General features: G+C 45.6%; 1 pseudogene; it reads right to left on the bottom strand.

Annotated features, from left to right (window-relative positions):
• Positions 1-2785: 2785 nt before the first annotated feature.
• On the bottom strand, positions 2786-3724 carry LOC142068851 (olfactory receptor 52R1-like; annotated as a pseudogene).
• Between the last annotated feature and the right edge of the window lie 16798 nt (positions 3725-20522).

Here is a 20522-nt window from a genome sequence, read left to right as displayed (position 1 = left end):
TGCAAAAAAAGCAAACATCATTCTGCAATGTATTAGTAGGAGTGTTGTAAGCAAGACACAAGAAGTAATTCTTCTGCTCTACTCCACACTGATTAGGCCTCAACTTTAGCATTATGCTCAGTTCTGGGCAACATATCTCAGGAAAGATGTGAACAAATTGGAGAAAGTCCAGAGAAGAGCAACCAAAATTTTTCAAGGTCTAGAAACATGACCAGTGAGGGAAAATTGGAAAAATTGGGTTTGTTTAGTCTGGAGAAGAGAAGACTGAGAGTGGACATGATAACAGTTTTCAAGTACATAAAAGGTTGTTACAAGGAGGAGGGAGAAAATTTGTTCTTCTTAACCTCTGAGGATAGGACAAGAAACAATGGGCTGAATTTGCAGCAATGGAGGTTTAGGTTGGACATTAGGAAAAACTTCCTAATTGTAAGAGTGGTTAAGCACTGGAATAAATTGCCTCGGGAGGTCATGGAATCTCAATCATTGGGGATTTTTAAGAGCAGGTTGGACAAACACCTGTCAGGGATGGTCTCTAGATAATACTTAGTCCTGCCTTGAGTGCAGGGGACTGGACTAGATGACCTCTCGAGGTCCCTTCCAGTTCTTTAATTCTATAACACCAACTCAGGAAAGGAGGGGTGGGGGTGGAGAGCCTGCCACTGAGACAACTGTCCAGGCTGTTAGCTGTGAGCCCTTCACGGCTGATCAGGGGATAGTTCCCACTCTAGAGAGCATAGGGGTATGTGTCCTAGAGGGGGGCCCAGAGGAGGAAACTGGGGGAGGAATAGTGGGAGTACAGGAATGTCTCCTCACTGATCACATGGGGGAGGATGCGCAGGACAGAATGGACGATTCAGCATTTGTGCTCCCAGGCACCCAGCCTGTGGCTTAGGCTTCGAAAGGGAACTGTGTAACTCACCTGCTGGAGGGGAGTAGTCACACAACTGACCTCTCTGGGTAGAGAGAGGGGTGACTCAGCGTATTCCAATCCAGGTCACAATTTTTCAGGACTTTGTTCCTGACGTGCTTGTGAAAACTAACTCTGTCTCTTTAAGACAGGATGTAGCTCCAACTGAATCAATGGTTGTCTATGGAAATGCTAATGACCCAGCTGACAGAGGGGAGGAGGAAATTCCCTGGGTTGGGAAGACACAGAAACCAGCTGTGAATGAGCTGCTGGGAGAAGACACACCTCTTAGCCCAGAGAGCACAGATCACAACCCTATAGGAAAAGGGGAGGGGAAAATCCCAGTGCTGGGAGTAGGGATCACAGGGAAAGTCCAAGGTGGGAGCGGGGGTGGATTATTTCCATGGGCAAACCCTGGGGTTGGGCAGCAGAGCCACAGAGCGTTAGCCACCATGCAAATTCCTCTTATAACTGGCATACCAAGACCCCAAAGATGGCCTTAGACTCAGATCCCTACTGAAGGGGACACTGAGGGGAAAGGAAAACCAGTAACTAAACACTTGGAACTAAACAAATTTAATTAACGTGTTATGTTTTTAATGAGCCTCATGAGAATGGAAGCATGTCCTCTGAAATGATGGCTGAAGCATGAAGAGGCATGTGAATGTTAAGCGCATCTGGCATGTAAATATCTTGCGTCACTCGTTAGAACAGTGCCATGTGAATGCTTATTCTCACTTTCAGGTGACATTGTAAACAAGAATCAGGCAGCATTATCTTCTGCAAATGTAAACAAACTTGTTTATCTGAGTGATTGGCTGAACAGACTCCTTTTAACCCTTCTCTTGTGCATCAGATGTTCCTGCTCCATGCTCCACTTTTCAGCTCTTCTCTGCACCCTCCATTTTATTGTGCTGCCAAGTGGCACCCATGGGTCCCAGCCGGTGCTGAGCACTCAGGGGAATGCTGCCGGCTCTAGCCTTGCCATCGGTGCTGCAATCCCCCTGCTCGCCCCAGCCTTTCACTTTGCTGGCTGTCTCTCTCCAGTTCTCAGGGGCTGCAGCCACAGTGATGGTCACCGCTCTCAGCTTCCTGACGGTCCTGGGCCAATTGCATCACGGGGCCACAGACCTCCAGGACACAGTGTGAGCTTCAGCCCAGCAGTGACGGACCCTGGATGAGAGCCAGGCAGTCTCCGGACTGCCGTACAGATTTCTCTCATGCCTGACACACCTCCCGATGGGGGGCTCTGGCCCCTTCCCCACCATGCACTCATCCCAACCATGACTGCCCCCTGCAGGATGCTAATCGATTGTCAGACGGAGCAACCCCAACAGCTCAGGCTTTCCCAGCCCACAGCACCCCATCTCAGCCCCTTGTGTCTTCTCATTATTGGGATTTGGGGCAGGTGCTGTCCGTCCAGCACCCAGCACCATGGGGACATGATGAGCCCCCTGGAGGGTACTGCGGCACATGGTCACCTTACAATGGAGCTGTCTGTGTTCATTAGATGCTACGGGGATAGTGCTGGGGGTGACCCAGATGGGAACAGGAGTCCTGAAGCAACTTTCACTGGTTCTTGGTCTAGTCCTGACCCAAATCTAGTCCCCGGGACTCCCCATCCCACTCCTCCCCAGCCCTCCCCACTTTTCTGGGTCTTTAGAAGCAATTAGAAAGGTGACAACTCTATGAGTTGTACATAGACAGATTCCCCAGTTTGTCATGCTGAAACAGCACAGTAAGGTCAGGGAAAGGTTTAATGTCTCTTTGACTGGCCAGTCAGTGATTCAGGGAAGAGGCCCGAGCACCGTGTCAGCAGCCAGCTCTGCATAGAGTGCGGTCTGAGAACCAGAGCACCAGGAGAAAATTTTAGGTCCCTTAATGAGTAAAGAGCTGGAGCAGCCTATCCCGGATGTCCTAGGTCTTCGCCCCATAGATGATGGGGTTTAGCATGGGGGGCACCAGCAGGTACATGTTGGCCATGAGAACACGCAAATGCAGGGCCACATTGTGCCCAAACCGTTGCGTGAGGGCGGCAAAGAAATGTGGGATGTAAAAGGCTAAGATGACACAGAGGTGGGAGCCTCAGGTCCCAAAAGTCTTGAGGCGGGTGTCCTTTGTTGGGAGGCTGAAGATGGCCCTGAGGATCTAGGTGTAGGATATGGCAATAAAAAACACATGCATACCAATCACCAAGAATGCCACAGAGAGGCTGTAGTAACTACTGACGCTGATGTCGGTGCAGGCCAGCTTCACCACAGCTATGTGCTCACAGTAGGTATTTGGAATGATGTTAGTTCTACAATATGGCCACCTCCTCACCAGGAAGGGATAGGGCAGTATGAGCATGATGTCGCGCAGCACCACGGCCAGGCCAATTTTGGTCACCACAGGGTTTGTCAGGGTGGTGGAATGTCTCAGGGGATAGCAGATGGCCACATAGAGATCAAAAGCTGTGGCCACGAGGATTCCAGACCCTATCAAAAAGAAGCTGAGAATGAAGTACATCTGAGTGAGGCAGGCACTGAAATTGATCTCCCTGGAATTGAACCAGAAGATGCTCAACATTTTGGGCAGAATGGATGTAGACAGGACCAGGTCGGTGAAAGCGAGCATGCAGAGGAAATAGTACATGGGCCCATGGAGTCTCAGCTCCATCTTTATGATGAACAGGATGGTGAAGTTCCCCAAGATGGCTATGGCGTACATGGTGCAGAAGGGAATGGAGATCCAGACATGGGCTTCTTCCAGGCCAGGAATGCCCAGCAGGATGAAGGTGGAGGGGTTGGTGAAGTCAGTTGAGTTGGAATCTGACATGAAGTAGGAGAGAAGATGTCCAATGCTGAGGCACAACGGTGTCTCCTGCATGTACCAACGTTCCCCTGACTTCCTATATGTGCCCAGGGTGTAGGGTGATGGTCGCAGGACAAATACCTGGATTTAGAGACAGTGTTAATGTGAGACACTTCATGCACTACTGGAGGCTGTTCTCATGGATGAAACAGCTTGGTCGCTTTTCACAGACTGAAATACTGCATTTTCTTTATTCAGATTAATGAATTATGAACAACTGACCCTACTAATGTCAATTCCATATTGTATGGTGCTCCTTTCGTCAATAATTCCTACACATCGTGGTGTGGGAAACCTTAATAGGCACCAGCAAGAAACACGAGTGGATACTGGTTATCCCTTATTGTTCCCTGGGCCTTCTCTAGTCTGCCACATTTTTTTGCCAAAAGGCAGCATTTGGTGAAGAAATAGTGGATGTTTAAATACTGCAAACCCAGTTTCGATGGCAGAACTCCTCAGTTTGAGTGATGTAATAAAGTTGCAAGACTTGCAAGGTTTTTACACAACATTTTTGTCGCCAAAGTGCCAGTGTAGACACCGTACTTGATTTTATCACTTTAATTAGCCCATTGCTTTTCTCCCACGCCCAACATCCCCCACCCCTGGGAACACTCACCATGCTTTTAGTGTTCGTCAGCATGTGTGCTTGTCAAGGGTCAGTGGGAAAGGGATAGGTGTGTTACCAGCACTGTATTTTAATGTAGCATTTGAATGCTTTACATATAGTTAACAATAATGCTTTTGTTTATTGTTACTTGTGCTTCATCAGATATGTCCTTGAAAGGAGGCACCCCCTCCACTCCAGCTGAGTGTCTCCGCCAGATAAGAAAGCACCCAAGACAGAGCAAGGCGCTTTGTTCTGGGCGGTGCTGCAGAACTCTGATTCAGACAGGACGGAATTCAGGCAGTGGAGGGAAAGCGAGAAGCAGGAAAGAAAAGAAAATGAGGCATACACTAGGGATGCAATGGAGAGGCTGATAAAAGTTTTGGAGTGGGAAACCACCATGCTGCAGTCCCTTCTGATGCTCCAGACTGAGCAGATGGGTGCCCGCCCTCCCCTTCAGCAAATTCAGAACTCTTTCCCATGTCCTCCCCAGGCTCCACCCACACATTCCTTTCCAATTTCTGGGACGTCTCACTTTACAGTTCACTCCACCTCCACAGAAGCTTTTTCAAATGATAGCTGGACTTACACCCAGCTGTGTGTGTGTGTATAGTATTGTGGGGTTTTTGGCAATAAAAGCAAAGTTATTTGAATAAGAACCACTCTTTATTTGTTTCCACTGATGTTATGATAGCAGATGGCATTAGCACACAAGCAAGCAGTTTTATCATTTCCTTACATTGAACCCTGGGCCTGAACAATCACAACTGCTTCCTACACTACCAAAACTGGTTTTCATTATGCATTACAATCCCAAGCATAGCAATAACCATTACTCATTCTCATTTTCAAAGTGTTGCAGCAAAACCTTCCTGATTCAAATTTCCCCCATTCTGTCCTCTAATAGCCTTGGTATCTGGCTGCTCAAAATCAGCAGTCACGTGTTCTGTCTCAGCAGTGCATCCCTGAGCAAACTTTTTGCCCTTACCTTCACAAATATTATACAAGGTGAAACACATGGCTACAACCATGAGAATATTTTCCTCACTGAGGTCTAACCTGTCAAAAAGGCATCACCAGTGCACTTTTAATCGCCAAATGCACATTCCACGGTCATCCTGCTCCTACTCAGCCTATTGTTGAAATGCTCCTTACTGCTATCCAGGTTTCCCATGTACAACTTGATGAGTCCTGGCATTGGGGGGTACGCCATGTCTCCCACGATCACGATGGGCATTTCAACATCTCCTGTGGGGATCTTTTGGTCTGGAAAGGAAGTTCCCGCTTTCAGCTTTTTGTAAAGGCCGATGTTCCTAAAGATTCATGTGTCATGCACTTTTCTGGACCACTCTGCACTAATGTCAATGAAACGCCCACAGTGATCCTCGAGTGCCTGCAATACCGTGGAGAAGTACTCCTGCCGATTGATGTATTCCATTGTAAGGCATCCAGTGCCAAAATTGGAATATGCGTGCCATCTATTTCCCCTCCGCAGTTGGGGAAACCCATTCTTCAAAGCAGTGGCCAGTACGTCCCTCGACCCACACAGCTTTCAGCAGCTCCCATTGGCCTGGAGCAGCAAACTGCAGCCACTGGGAGTTGCGATCAGCCAAACCTGGAGACACGGCAGGTAAACAAACTGGCCCGGCCCGGCAGGGGCTTTCCCTGCACAAGCAGCGGATCAAGTTTGGGAACCACTGCTGCAAAGCCATCAACAATGTCACGCACATTGCCAAGAGTTACAGTCTTGCACAGCAGTATGGGATTAATGGCACTCTACAGAGTCATGCTGTAGGGAGTTTCCCATTCACCTAGCTACTGAAAATCTGAGAGGGGGAAAAAAGCACCTTTGCCAAGACATGTGCCAGGGGAAACATCCCAACTAGAACACACCTCAGGGAAAAGACTTGGGCATCATTGATAGCAGCTCCACAGAAACACCTGCTCATTTGCAGTAGTGGCCATGACAAAGACAATGTTTAGATGCCTAAGGAATCGGAGGAAGAATATCCTGCTCTGGAGATGCACTCAGTTTTGGTCACCCAGTCTCTATAAAGGATCTAGCAGATAGGAAGGGGATTTCCCAGGCAGGCTGTGAGAATGGGGGAGGCTGGTGTATGGGGACAGACTGAAAAGTCTGGGACTGGTTAGTTTAGAGAAGAGACAATTAAGGGAGCATATGATAGAGGAGAACAAAATAAAGAATGGAACTGATTACATTGAAATGGACAAACAGAGAACAGCTCCCAGCCAGTAATAGCTATCTACAGACACCCTTCAAAAGGGCTAATTCCCCAAGGATGACGCAAATTATCAGAAAAACTGATTGGGAGGAAAAATGTAGACAGAAAAATGGGAATGAAAAATGGAAGTTCTTTAAGAAGAGTTTATGAGAGAGCCAAAAAGCCATGATTCCACAATCAAGAAAGTGGAGAATTTTGGTTAAAAACCCAGTTCAGTAGCAAAGTGAAGGCAGCAATTGAGGTGGGGAAGCAATATATAACAAATGGGGAAAAGGGAAAATAGATAGCAAGCAATACAAATTGGAAGTTATGAAAATTGATACATGATATTACAGACATCAGGTGGAATTCCATGCTTTGCAGGGCTAAGGATAACAAAAAGGAAGTTATTAATTATCTTAAGAAGAAAAGAAACCCTCGAAAATGTATAGGCTAATTCTGAGAGGGAGAAAGGAAACTTGTTAATGTTGGAGAAAAGGGAGATGTGTTCAAGAAATAGTTTTGTTCTGCATTTGGAAAGGAGCAATATCAGGTACTCAGATCACATACGGTCATGAAAAACTTTCCAGTCCATTAGCAGTCAAGGAGGATGTTAAACAGCATCTACAGTAGAACCTCAGAGTTACAAAAACCAGAGTTATGAACTGACAGATCACCAAACATCTGATTCTGAATCAGAAGTAGGCAGTCGGGCAGCAACAGACCCGCCCCCATCCCCTGCCCAAAGGAAATAGAGGACAGTTCTTCATTAAACCTAAACTATTAAAAAAATAAAGTTTTAAGAAAAAGATTTGACAAGATTAAGAAACAATGGAAAAGCTGATATGGGATAAATTAAAAAAAAATCTAGGAGTATAATTTATGCCAATCAACAATCTGGTTTTATGGAAACAGGTCTTGTCAAATAAATCCAATTTCATCCCTTAATGAGAGTACACATTTGGTTGGTCAAGGGAACCAAACAGATGCAACAGACTTCAATTTCTCTGAGGCATTTGATTTAGTCGGGGAAAACATTTAGTTAGAAAAATGAACTCTATACAATGTCAGTAGAGCACATGTTAACTGGACTAAAAACTGGCTAACCTACATATCTCAGAAAGCTGTTGTGAATAGGCCATTGTCAGGGAATGGGGGTGTTTCTAGTGGGGTTCTGCAGGAATCAGGTCTAGGCCAGATGCTATTCAGTATTTTCATCAATGATCTGGAAGCAAATAGAAAATCATTGCAGGTAAAATCTATGGACGACCCAAAGATTGGCAGAGTGGTTACAATGAGGCAGCCAGGGCAGGCATACCGATTGATCTGGAGTATTTGTTGAGTTGGGCCCATGCAAACAAAATGTATTAGTACAGTCAAATGCAAAGTGATACTCTCGGAATAAGGAATGCAAGCCCCACCCACGGTCTAGGGTACCATATTATGGAACACAGGGACCCTGAAAAGGATTTAGGGGTCATTGTGGACAACAAAATCATCATAAGCTCCTAGTGCAGTTGTGATAAATATAAAGGGAAGGGTAACCACCTTTCTGTATACAGTGCTATAAAATCCCTCCTGTCCAGAGGCAAAATCCTTTCACCGGTAAAGGGTTAAGAAGCTAAGGTAACCTCTCTGGCACCTGACCCAAAATGACCAATGAAGGGACAAGAGACTTTCAAATCTGGAGGGGCGGGGGAAAGGCTTTTGTCTGTCTGTGTGATACCTTTGCTGGGAACAGATCAAGGATGCAAGCCTCCAACTCCTGTAAAGTTAGTAAGTAATCTAGCTAGAAAATGCATTAGGTTTTCTTTGTTTTGACTTGTAAATTTGCTGTGCTGGAGGGAATGTGTATTCCTGTTTTTTTGTCTTTTTGTAACTTAAGGTTTTGCCAAGAGCAATTCTCTTTGTTTGGAATCTGACTGCCTGTGAGATTATCTTCCATTCTAATTTTACAGTGTTTCTTTTATCTTTGTTTTGTTCTACTAAAAGGTCTGTTTTTTAAGAATCTGATTGGGTTTCTGGGGTTATAAGAAACCCAAGCTGGTCTGGGCTCAACTTGTTTATTCTCAAGCCTCCCCAGGAAAGGGGGTGTAAGGGCTTGGGGGGATTTCTGGGGGCAGAGGAACTCCAAGTGGTCCTTTCCCCTAGTTCTTTGTTAAAGCGCTTGGTGGTGGCAGCATACTGTTCAAGAACAAGGCAAAGTTTGTGCCTTGGGAAAGTTTTTAACTTAAGCTGGTAAAAATAAACTTAGGGGGTCTTCCATGCGGGTCCCCACATCTGTACTCTAGCAATGCTGTGGCCAAAAGGGCTCATGCGATCCTTGGATGCATAAACGGGGGAGTGGTGAGTTGGAGCAGGGGAAGGATTTTATCTCTGCATATGGCATTGATGAAACCGACCGTGTCTAGTTCTTTGGTCCACATTTCAAAAAGGATGTTGAAAAACTGGAAAGGGTGCAGAAAAAAACCACAGAAATGTTTGGAGACTGGAGAAAATGCCTGACAGAGAGAGAGATTTAAAGACTTCATCTATTTATCTAATCTAAAAAGACAATCAGGCAGAGACTTCCATGGGGAGAAAACCATGGGTACTAATGGGCTCTGTAATCTAGTTTAGAAAGGCAGAGGAAGACCCAATGGCTGGAAGCTGAAGCCAGACAAATTCCAATCAGAAATATCGGCCAAATAATTAGCACTCGGGGTGATTAATTGTTGGGACAAACTGCAAAGGGAAGTGGTGGATTCTCTTACTTTCCATGTCTGCAGATCCAGACTGGATACTTTTCTGGAAGATCTGCTTGAAGGTTTGTCTACACTTAAAACACTACAGAGGCACTGCAAAGTGCTTCAGTGTAGACACGACTTACAGGGTTGGCTGGTGTACTCCCATCAGCGTGGGTAGAAGAAATGGTTGTAGGAGGACAACTTTGGTTCAAGTGATCATGACCTAATTCAGTTCAAACTGAATGGAAGGATAAACAAAAATAAATCTGCGACTAGGGTTTTTGATTTCAAAAGTGCTGACTTTCAAAAATTAAGGAAATCAGTTAGGGAAGTGGATTGGACTGAAGAACTTATGGATGTAAAGGTGGAGGAGGCCTGGGATTACTTCAAGTCGAAGTTGCAGAAGCTGTCAGAAGCCTGCATCCCAAGAAAGGGGAAAAAATTCATAGGCAGGAGTTGTAGACCAAGCTGGATGAGCAAGCATCTCAGAGAGGTGATTAAGAAAAAGCAGAAAGCATACAGGGAGTGGAAGATGGGGGGCGGGGGGGGGGATCAGCAAGGAAAGCTACCTTATTGAGGTCAGAACATGTAGGGATAAAGTGAGACAGGCTAAAAGTCTAGTAGAGTTGGACCTTGCAAAGTGAATTAAAACCGATAGTAAAAGGTTCTATAGCCATATAAATAATAAGAAAACAAAGAAAGTAGAAGTGGGACCGCTAAACACTGAGGATGGAGTGGAGGTTAAGGATAATCTAGGCATGGCCCAATATCTAAACAAATACTTTGCCTCAGTCTTTAATGAGGCTAATGAGGATCTTAGGGATAATGGTAGCATGACAAATGGGAATGAGGATATGGAGGTAGATATTACCATATCTGAGGTAGAAGCGAAACTCTAACAGTTTAATGGGACTAAATCGGGGGGCCCAGATAATCTTCATCCAAGACTATTAAAGGAATTGGCACATGAAATTAGCAAGAATTTTTAACGAATCTGTAAACTCAGGGGTTGTACCATATGACTGGAGAATTGCTAACATATTTCCTATTTTTAAGAAAGGGAAAAAACGTGATCCGGGTAACTACTGGCCTGTTAGTTTCACTTATGTAGTATGCAAGGTCTTGGAAAAAATTTTGAAGGAGAAAGTAGTTAAGGACATTGACGTCAATGGTAAATGGGACAAAATACAACATAGTTTTACAAAAGGTAGATCGTGCCAAACCAACCTGATCTCCTTCTTTGAGAAAGTAACAGATTTTTTAGACAAAGGAAATGCAGTGGATCTAATTTACCTAGATTTCAGTAAGGCATTTGGTACTGTGCCACATGGGGAATTATTAGTTAAACTGGAAAAGATGGGGATCAATATGAAAATTGAAAGGTGGATAAGGAATTGATTAAAGGGGAGACTACAGTGGGTCCTACTGAAAGGTGAACTGTCAGGCTGGAGGGAGGTTACCAGTGGAGTTCCTCAGGGATCGGTTTTGGGACCAATCTTATTTAATCTTTTTATTACTGACCTCGCCACAAAAAGTGGGAGTGTGTTAATAAAGTTTGCGGATGATACAAAGCTGGGAGGTATTGCCAATTTAAAGAAGGACATCATACAGGAGGATCTGGATGACTTTGTAAACTGGAGTAATAGTAATAGGATGAAATTTAAGAGGGAGAAGTGTAAGGTCATGCACTTAGGGATTAATAGCAAGAATTTTAGTTATAAACTGGGGACGCATCAATTAGAAGTAACGGAGGAGGAGAAGGACCTTGGAGTATTGGTTGATCACAGGATAACTATGAGCCGCCAATGTGATATGGCCGTGAAAAAAGCTAATGCGGTCTTGGGATGCATCAGGTGAGGTATTTCCAGTAGAGATAAGGAGGTGTTAGTACTGTTATACAAGGCACTGGTGAGACCTCACCTGGAATACTGTGTGCAGTTCTGGTCTCCCATGTTTAAGAAGGATAAATTCAAACTGGAACAGGAACAGAGAAGGGCTATTAGGATGATCCGAGGAATGTAAAACCTGTCCTATGACAGGAGACTCAAGGAGCGTGGCTTGTTTAGCCTAACCAAAAGAAGGCTGAGGGGAGATATGATTGCTCTCTATAAATATATCAGAGGGATAAATACCAGGGAGGGAGAGGAATTATTTAAGCTCAGTACCAATGTGGACACAAGAACAAATGGATATAAACTGGCCATCAGGAAGTTTAGACTTGAAATTAGATGAAGGTTTCTAACCATCAGAGGAGTGAAGTTCTGGAACAGCCTTCCAAGGGAAGCAGTGGGGGCAAAAGACCTATCTGGCTTCAAGATTAAACTCAATAAGTTTATGGAGGAGAAGGTATGATGGGATAACATGATTTTGGCAATTACTTGATCTTTAACTATTCATGGTAAATAGGCCCAATGGGCTGTGATGGGATGTTAGATGGGGTGGGATCTGAGTTACTACAGAGAATTCTTTCATGGGTATCCGGCTGGTGAATCTTGCCCATATGCTCAGGGTTCAGCTGATCGCCATATTTGGGGTCGGGAAAGAATTTTCCTCCAGGGAAGATTGGAAGGGGCCCTAGGGGTTTTTCACCTTCCTCTGTAGCATGGGGCACGGGTCACTTGCTGGAGGATTCTCTGCACCTTGAAGTCTTTAAACCATGATTTGAGGACTTCAATAGCTCAGACATAGGTGAGAGGTTTATTGCATGAGTGGGTGGGTGAGATTCTGTGGCCTGAATTGTGCAGGAGGTCAGACTAGATGATCATAATGGTCCCTTCTGACCTTAATATCTATGAATCTATGACAAGATAATTGTCTTCAAGTATTTGAAAGGCTGCCATAAAAAAGATGGAGAAAAATTATTCTTTTGAGACAAAGGGCAGGACAAAAGGCAATTGCTTCAAAGCAGAGCAGATTTAGATTCAATCTCAGGAAAAACTCCCTAACTATAAAAACAGAAGGAAAATGGAACAGTCGCTTAGGCAGGTTGTGGAAGCTTCTTCACTGGAGGTTTTCCAAAGGAGGATGGAGTCATCTGTTTAGGATGGTTCAGACACAACAAATCCTACATTTTGGCAGGGGGTTAGAATAGCTGACCCTTGAAGGTCCCTTCTCACCCTGTGGCTCCATGATTCTACAATGTAAAATCCTAATGTAGACCAGGTCTTAGTCAAACACAAACACAAGTTTTGGAGCTCAATACAGGGGCAACTGGGTTAAATTTAGTGGCTTTTGTTATACTAGAGTTCAGACAGGATGATCTAATTGTCTCTTCTGATCTTAAACCCTATGAATCTATGGATAAAGAAAGTAGGTCAAGCATTTATATTTACTCCGTCTCATAACACAGGAACAAGGGAACATTCAATTACATTGAAAGTCTGAATATATAACATTGAGAAAGGAAAATTGTTTACCTAATCTATATTTGGCCAGTGGAACTCCTTGCCACAGACATTATTGGAGCAAAGAGCATAGCTGAATGGGATTCACAAATGGATTGGGCATTGTAGGTGGTGCTGGTGACACCATGGTTAGTTAACACTGTCTGACACATTCAATTAGGAGACCTCATTTTCAGCTGGTTATAAGTTTGCCAAACTTTAATCGTTGGACTGAAATTTCCCACACTGGGTTTCTCCTTCTAGCTGAATTGTTTCTGAAAGTTTCAGGCCTAACAGTTCAGCCAACTTCTCAAATGAAGCCAGGAGAAAAGCGGTCTTGCCCATGTTGAAAAATTCATATAAGTATTCCAGTGAGGAGCCCTAGCCCCTCCATGCTTTCCATCACAAAGTCAGGTGAGAGCCACCCCCGTTAACAGCCATAGCCCTGAAATGCAAGAGGAGGAGGTGAGAGTCCCTGTGCATTAACTGACATACAGCTGGCTCCTGAGGTCTTTACTCAATTCTTACTCCAAGGGGAGTTTTGCTTCTGTGGGGCCTGAGAACATATGGGCCAGGGACTCAGAATTTGGCCTTGTATTCTACATCTACTAAAACCTTTTATTCTGAAGCATCTTCTGTGCCACTGAAATGCAGCCACCTTGGGACTGGAGCCCATCAGCCAGGGGCAGAGCAAAGGGGACATTTTGGCCAGTGATATTGGAGCAAACTCATCCCCTGTGGCAAGGGCCCCAGCATGTTTAATGGCTGCGCAGTGCGGAAAGGACCACAGACCTATTCTCTATCCCATCACGCCCACGTTGCACTGGGTTTGTCGAGCAAGTGAGCTCCTCAGCAAGAGATGGGTACCTGTGAATTCTGAGCCAGACGTGTCTTCCCTGGGAACCCCCTGCAGACAGCCGTGTTCCACACCTCTCTTACCCCAGCAACTACAGCAGCGTCCCACGCCGAGAGCTGACTCAGGGGTGTGCACCATTTATGATATAGATGTGCACAATCACAGGGTGTTTCACTCGGCCTCTAGGGGAGAAGTGGCATCTGGATGCAAATAGGCTGGAAACCGTAGACACTCTAGCCAATGTCTCTCTTTCAATGTCTGCGCTTCTGAGTTCTTTATCCAGGTTTAGAAGTAAACAGTAATTAAGGGACCTTCCCAAAGTGAGATGAGAACTCTTGGGCTCTCCACTGAGTCAGAGAGGAATTGGCTGCTCTGTGTATTTGTGTATATTTAAAAAGTAGAGTTGATTTGGAAGACAACTAGGGGTAATGGTCAGCTCTCCATAGAGTCTGATACCCTGTAAATGCCCAGTATTAATGGGTAGATAGTAGACAGAGAGATCTGGAGAAAGGTGACTATATGACTCTAACAGGGTTTAAAAGAGACCTGGATAAATTCATGGAGGTTAAGTCCATTAATGGCTATTAGCCAGGATGGGGAAGGAATGGTGTCCTTAGCCTCTATTTGTCAGAGGGGGGTGATGGATGGCAGGAGCGAAATCACTTGATCATTACCTGTTAGGTTCACTCACTCCAGGGCATCTGGCATTGCCACTGTCAGTAGACAGGATACTGGGCTGGATGGACCTTTGGTCTGACCAAGTATGGCCATTCTTATGTTCTTATGTTCTTAAGGGAACTGAGGAGAGATACGAACACTTTCTGCAGGCACACGGGGTGATCGTGAATGGATCAGAGATCAGTAATTCTCATCAGTAACTATCATCATACTGTGTAACACCTTTCATTGAAGGATCTTCAAAACACCTAGTAAAAGAAAGTCACTGTGAACATATCCTCATTATACTGATAGGTAAACTGAGGCAAAGGGAGACGTAACTTGGTGAAGGTCACACAGAGAATGACAGAGAGAACCCAGGAGTCGTGATTTCCCTGCTGGAACTATCATCTCTCCATTACTAACTGAGCACATGTCAAGAAGGAAATGGACTCACGGTCCAGCAGGGCTTGTTCGTTGGGTGTGCGTTCGTTGGGTGCAACCTGGAAAGGGGGTACCACTGAGCCCTCTGGCATACCAACCTGGGCTCCCTTTCACACTTTGAGGATGTGACAAGCTGCAATCCTCTCCAGGTTTGGACTCTCACAGCCAGACACAACTGCACCCAGCGGCAGTTACATGAATGTTTTCACTAGGCACTCATGAACCAACAATAGAGAGGCTCCAACCAATTCCCCCTCCCCCCCCCAGCTCCCCAGTCTAGGACCCCAGAGCTGTACCGTCTTATCCTGGTCAGAAGCCCGGAAAGTATAAGTTTATTACCTAGTCTGCCCCTCCCACAATGTGGAGAGGATAATACACCAGCCCCTGTTCCTGAGCAGATTTCCCTTTTGCGTTTCAAACAACACACTGTATTAGGTAAAAAAAAAATTATAAAACCGAGTTATTAACTACAGAAGGATAGATTTTAAATGATTATAAGTAATAAGTGTACAGATAAAAGGAGATGACCTAAGAAATAAAGCAAAATGACAATCTGAGTTCAAAAACTTGACACGATTTGAATCATGCAGTGTGTCACCCTGATGGTACACACAGTCCGCCTGCCCTCCATGCACAGGCTAGAAATGCCTTCAGCCTAGGACCAAATCCCCAGTTCGGTCCTTGTTCCTAAGGTTTTTCCAGGTGTTGAGTTATGAAGGGGAGTGAGGCTAAGCGATTTTGTTACTTCCACCTTTTATGGCTTCTGTCATTCGGAGGGACCTTCATTTTTCCAAGCAGAAGCCCCCAGCACAGTTAGCAGAAAAGTACAGGCACAAATGGAGTCCAGTGTCACATGAGCTGCTCATATGCCCTCACATGCTTTCAGAATTTTTGGCACAAAAATGAGACATGCATACAAATAGGGTAATCATACTCAGCAAATCTTAACTTTTTCACTGATACCATTGATACCTGTTGCTTTGGGAGCACAGAATGTCACACCTCCCCCCTTAGTTTACTGCAGAAGTGTTAGTCACTGACTAGTTTGGAGGGAGTGTGCCCAAGACCTTCTTAAGGTTTGGAACATACAATGCCCAAGTGTTGCAAACCTTGGAGTAAAAAGAAAAGGAGTACTTGTGGCACCTTAGAGACTAACCAATTTATTTGAGCATGAGCTTTCGTGAGCTACAGCTCACTTCATCAGATGTATACCGTGGAAACTGCAGCAGACTTTATATACACACAGAGAATATGAAACAATACCTCCTCCCACCCCACTGTCCTGCTGGTAATAGCTTATCTAAAGTGATCAACAGGTGGGCCATTTCCAGCACAAATCCAAGGTTGACTTCCTGAGGAAACTTCAATCCATCGGTGATCTTCCTGATAACACCATCCTGGCTACTATGGATGTAGAAGCCCTCTACACCAACATTCCACACAAAGATGGACTACAAGCCGTCAAGAACACTATCCCCAATAATGTCACGGCTAACCTGGTGGCTGAACTTTGTGACTTTGTCCTTACCCATAACTATTTCACATTTGGGGACAATGTATACCTTCAGATCAGCGGCACTGCTATGGGTACCCACATGGCCCCACAGTATGCCAACATTTTTATGGCTGATTTAGAACAACGCTTCCTCTGCTCTCGTCCCCTAAAGCCCCTACTCTACTTGCGCTATATTGATGACATCTTCATCATCTGGACCCATGGAAAAGAAGCCCTTGAGGAATTCCACCATGATTTCAACAATTTCCATCCCACCACCAACCTCAGCCTGGTCCAGTCCACACAAGAGATCCACTTCCTGGACACTACAGTGCTAATAAACAATGGCCACATAAACACCACCCTATACCGGAAACCTACTGACCGCTATTCCTACCTGCATGCCTCCAGCTTTCACCCTGACCACACCACATGATCCATCGTCTACAGCCAAGCTCTGCGATACAACCGCATTTGCTCCAACCCCTCAGACAGAGACAAACACCTACAAGATCTCTGTCAAGCTTTCTTACAACTACAATACCCACCTGCAGAAGTAAAGAAACAGATTGATAGAGCCAGAAGAGTTCCCAGAAGTTACCTACTACAGGACAGGCCTAACAAAGAAAATAACAGAACGCCACTAGCGGTCACCTTCAGCCCCCAACTAAAACCCCTCCAACGCATTATTAAGGATCTACAACCTATCCTAAAGGATGACCCAACACTCTCACAAGTCTTGGGAGACAGGCCAGTCCTTGCCTACAGACAGCCCCGCAACCTGAAGCAAATACTCACCAACAACCACATACCACACAACAGAACCACTAACCCAGGAACTTATCCTTGCAACAAAGCCCGTTGCCAATTGTGCCCACATATCTATTCAGGGGACACCATCACAGGGCCTAATAACATCAGCCACACTATCAGAGGCTCGTTCACCTGCACATCCACCAATGTGATATATGCCATCATGTGCCAGCAATGCCCCTCTGCCATGTACATTGGTCAAACTGGACAGTCTCTACGTAAAAGAATAAATGGACACAAATCAGATGTCAAGAATTATAACATTCATAAACCAGTCGGAGAACACTTCAATCTCTCTGGTCACGCAATCACAGACATGAAGGTCGCTATCTTAAAACAAAAAAACTTCAAATCCAGACTCCAGCGAGAAACTGCTGAATTGGAATTCATTTGCAAATTGGATACTATTAATTTAGGCTTAAATAGAGACTGGGAGTGGCTAAGTCATTATGCAAGGTAGCCTGTTTCCTCTTGTTTTTTCCTACCCCCCCCCCCCCCCAGATGTTCTGGTTTAACTTGGATTTAAACTTGGAGAGTGGTCAGTTTAGATGAGCTATTACCAGCACGAGAGTGAGTTTGTGTGTGTATGGGGGTGGGGGGGATGTGAGAAAACCTGGATCTATGCAGGAAATAGCCCGACTTGATTATGTAAAGAGTTGTCACTTTGGATGGGCTAGCACCAGCAGGAGAGTGAATTTGTGTGGGGGGGTGGAGGGTGAGAAAACCTGGATTTGTGCTGGAAATGGCCCACCTGTTGATCACTTTAGATAAGCTATTACCAGCAGGACAGTGGGGTGGGAGGAGGTATTGTTTCATATTCTCTGTGTGTATATAAAGTCTGCTGCAGTTTCCACGGTATACATCTGATGAAGTGAGCTGTAGCTCACGAAAGCTCATGCTCAAATAAATTGGTTAGTCTCTAAGGTGCCACAAGTACTCCTTTTCTTTTTGCGAATACAGACTAACACGGCTGTTCCTCTGAAACCTTGGAGTGTGATCCACATGTGATTTTACAAAGTTCTGTGTGCCTTCTATTTGTCACTCGAAAGCCTGTCTTTGTATATGTGCAGGATTGTCAACCATTGTGTTTTTCCAGCTGGTGATAACTCAATACAGATAGTCACAAAGCCATGGAGTGGTTTGCCTCAGTTTCCACTTCCTCACAGCAGACCAGGTTTATTTATGCTTTCCCTGCCATAACAAGCTTTGAGCCTGTTTAGAGGTGTTAGCTGAGAAGCAGTATTCCCATACAGCTTCTTGTTTACTATTTGTAGCATGTCCAAAAGTTTTTCCCAAAAATCATGCATATTACACCTTTTCGTAGGATTTGCCATCAGTACCAAATTCTTTGTTATAAGATTTACCATTAGCAACAAACACTGATGTAACAATAACTCTGGATTTGGGTACCCTCCCTCCCCTTCTCTCTATCTGCGAGAGGTCAGTTGTGTGACTGCTCCCCTCTGGCAGGTCAGTTACACAGTTCCCTCTCAAAGCCGGAGCCACAGGTTGGGTGCCTGGGAGCACAGATGCTGAATCATCCATTCTGTCCTGGGCATCGTCCCGCATGTGATCAGTGAGGAGACATTCCTGTACTCCCACTATTCTTCCCCCATGTTCCTCCTCTGGCCCCCCACTCTAGGACACATACCCCTGTGCTCTCTAGAGTGGGAGATATCCCCTGTTCAAGCGTGAAGGACTCACAGCTAACAGCCTGGACAGATGTCTCAGTGGCAGGCTCCAAACCCCTCTCCCTTTCTCAGGTGGCCTTACCTCCTGCTGCTTTGTTAAAGGAACCCATAACCACCTCTTCAGTAGTTTCTATGATTCTATCAGCCTTCTCTGGGCTCCTGTAGTGGGGTGAGCACTCCACTCCGGTCCTGAAGGGGTTAAAACAGCCCTGGGAGAGGGCTGCCCTTGGGAGCCAATAGTAAAAGCAGCCCTGCAGAGGGCTGCGGCTGGGGAAAAAGAGTGAAAGCAGCAAACCTGGTTGATTGGGGAAGCAGCCACAGCTGTGACCAGCTCAATCAGGGACCAGCTGGCCCTTAGAAGAGGGCTGTGGGCCAGGAGCTGGGAGGAATCATAGAATCATAGAATATCAGGGTTGGAAGGGACCTCAGGAGGTCATCTAGTCCAACCCCCTGCTCAAAAGCAGGACCCATACCCAATTAAATCCTCTCTCTCTAGACTGGAGGGAGAAGTACCTGGCTACCTGAGAGAGAGGGTACCTGAGGCAGAGTAGTGCTGGGGAAAGGCAAAAGGAGCTGGGGAGCTCCAGCCTGGCAAATCACCAGGCTGCAGGCCTTGAGCAAGGCCTATGGAGGTATTGGGGCTGCAGAGGGGCAGCCCAGGAATAGGCAGAGGCAGCTGGTCCCAATCTCCTTGCCAGTGATGAATGACCTTTACAGACTGCAGTTTGGCCCAGTGAGAGGGGGCTAGATGATGACTGGCAGTAGCCACTGAGGCAAGGTGGGGATAGAGGGTTGGGGGGTTCCCCTGGGAGGGGAAACCCAGAGTGAGGGGGTACTGCTGGGGGAAGCACCTTGATGTTATAGGGCACCGGGGTCCAGGAGGTACATGGAGCCTGAGGCAGGTGTGACACTGACCAGAAGGAGGTGAGCTGCAAAGAGCTAATTCCCAGGATGACCAGAACGAGGTGCCGCACCAGTGAATCTTTGCTTCACTACAGCTCCCCTCTGGAACACATCTTCCTGTGCTCCCTAGCATTGGGTTTGCCCCTTGTTTAGCTTCAACATTGACATATTTTCCCTAAGGCAACGCTGTCTTCAGCTACCGGCCTGGAGCTGGTCTCAACCACCCCCACCCCATGGAAACATGCAGCTTCCCTCTCTTGTAGAGGAATCAAGGAGACCTCTCATTCTTTGAGCAGTTCCTGGGACTTTCCCCTTTCCCTCTGAAGTCCCAGCAGAAAGCACCTTCTTGCCTGAGCAACATGGAAGAAATTATTGCAAATTAGCATATCAACAGGATTATCGTCTACTACCCCCACTGATAATACAGCTTCCAAACCTTCGGTTTCTATGTGCACTTTAACCAAAGGCAAAAGGATTTTGTAACCGCAAAATAATAAAATAAAATTTCTGCCATCTGGCCGGTCAGTATGTCTCCTTGTTGAAGTATACCTCTCCTAACCACTGACATTTCTGCCCCAGTATCTTCCCACCCAAGTTGTTCCCTGCCATTAATGCTGACAGCCTATAAGTGCTTCATGCCTAGTTGTCCTTTCATAACGTGCTGGCTCGACTAGATGTGAACTACCATGTGGGAGTTACCACAGGAACAGACACATTTGAAATACAGGTACAGAGTAAATATTCATATCTTCAGATACAAAAATGAGACATGCACACAAATGGGATAATCATATTCAGCAAACCATAGCTTTTGCACTGACACCTCACATGACATAGTTTGTACAAGATTTGTGGCAACTATATAACAGTGGTGAATATGGGGGTTCCAGGGTGTTGCTTTGGGGTACAGCGTGTCACAGCAATATATCTATGGAACTAGAGCTCTCAAACATCTAATTTTATGTTTC

Source organism: Caretta caretta, chromosome 1 (assembly GCF_965140235.1).
Source record: "Caretta caretta isolate rCarCar2 chromosome 1, rCarCar1.hap1, whole genome shotgun sequence".
Lineage (NCBI taxonomy): Eukaryota > Metazoa > Chordata > Testudines > Cheloniidae > Caretta > Caretta caretta.
This window is presented reverse-complemented; position numbering and strand designations above follow the sequence as displayed.